This window comes from Mus caroli, chromosome 6 (assembly GCF_900094665.2).
Source record: "Mus caroli chromosome 6, CAROLI_EIJ_v1.1, whole genome shotgun sequence".
Lineage (NCBI taxonomy): Eukaryota > Metazoa > Chordata > Mammalia > Rodentia > Muridae > Mus > Mus caroli.
In genome coordinates this window covers 42246702-42248286 of record NC_034575.1, presented here as the reverse complement: position 1 = coordinate 42248286, position 1585 = coordinate 42246702, and the positions used below count along the sequence as shown (strand labels likewise).

Sequence of the window (1585 nt, the reverse complement as noted above, 5' to 3'; positions counted from 1 at the left end):
ACTCGGGAGGCAGAGGCAGGCGGATTTCTGAGTTCGAGGCCAGCCTGGTCTACAAAGTGAGTTCCAGGACAGCCAGGGCTACACAGAGAAACCCTGACTCAAACAAACAAACAAACAAAACAAAACAAACAACAATTGTTCCAGGCCCTTGTCCCTCCCAGTTGTAAACATGCAATTTTCTAGGGAATCTTATCAGAAACCTCCTTTACAGGGAAAAGACTAAATGCTGGTCTTTAACAGATTATAATTTTATTGGTAGAACTACCTTATAATCTTATTAATCAAAAGGTAGAGAAAAGAAAAAGGTTTCTTAGCACACTTTTTTTTTTTTTTGCCAGTCAGTCTCGCACTTTATTGCCGTTGTCATCTCAGGCCTTGACTGCATACTTGCGCTCTTTCCGCTGCTGCTTCTTGGTCTTCAGCTTCTCCTCGTGCTTGGTGAGCCGGCGGCGCATGGCTCTAGTCTTCTTGGGTCGCAGGTCCAGGAGCTTGTATTTCTTGCCCTTGTAGAACTTCCTGAGGTTTTCTTTTTGAGTCTGGTTAATAACAGCGAGGACTCGGGTGATGGATTTGCGAACGACTTGTATCTTTTGAAGAGCTTGGACGCGGCGCCGCCTGTCACTTCGGCGACCCGAAGCTGGGACAATTCCACCTTCAGATAGTCCAGTTGTTTCAACAGCTCCTCCTTCTTCTTGCCGCGCAGGTCCCGAGCCTTACTCTTGGCCATTTCGGCGTTGTTCCTTAGCAAACTTTTTAAGTATAACTCTAGAGAACTCCAAATGGGCGGTATAAGGCTAATGCTAAGAGGATTGAGACCCTCCCTTTAGAAGCCCTTATCTACACTTAAGTATGCCTTTTTTTGTTTGTTTCGTTTTTAAATGAGCATCTCTCTCTAACACTTGTGCTTAACGTTTGTATTAAAATCCCAGCACTCGGGAGGCAGAGGCAGGCTGATTTCTGAGTTCAAGGCCAGCCTGGTCTACAAAGTAAGCTCCAGGACAGCCAGGGCTACACAGAAAAACCCTGTCTCGAAAAACCAAAAAAAAAAAAAAGATCCTTAATAAAACCTCCAGTTGTTCCTTTCCAACTTGGGCCCGGCAGAATGGCTCCCGTAAAGAAGGGTAGCGAGAAGACGAAGAAGGGCCGTTCTGCTATCAATGAGGTGGTGACCCGAGAATACACCATCAACATTCACAAGCGCATCCATGGAGTGGGCTTCAAGAAGCGTGCTCCTCGGGCACACAAAGAAATTCGGAAGTTTTTATGAAGGAAATGGGGACACCAGATGTGCGCATTGACACCAGGCTCAATAAAGCCGTCTGGGCCAAGGGAATAAGGAACGTCCCTTATCGCACCGGAGTACGTTTGTCCAGAAAACGTAATGAGGATGAGTGCTACGCCCCGGTCGAGTCAACTGGACAAGCCGAGAGGCTTAAAAGTCACTCATGAGGCAAAAGAGTTTCAAAGAAGCTCTCCTCCTGGAGTCTAGCGTTCCCTACCCATACAGTAATTTTTCATTCCCGCGTTCCATTCCCGAGTTAGTCTAGTGTATGGATCCACGTGCTCTCTTTCAGTATTTTCCTAT

General features: G+C 46.6%; 2 pseudogenes; one reads left to right on the top strand and one right to left on the bottom strand.

Moving 5' to 3' along the window:
- Positions 1–368: 368 nt before the first annotated feature.
- On the bottom strand, positions 369–727 carry LOC110297055 (annotated as a pseudogene).
- Positions 728–1081: 354 nt separating this feature from the next.
- The window catches only part of LOC110296934, a 1413-nt pseudogene continuing 909 nt past the window's right edge, over positions 1082–1585 (top strand).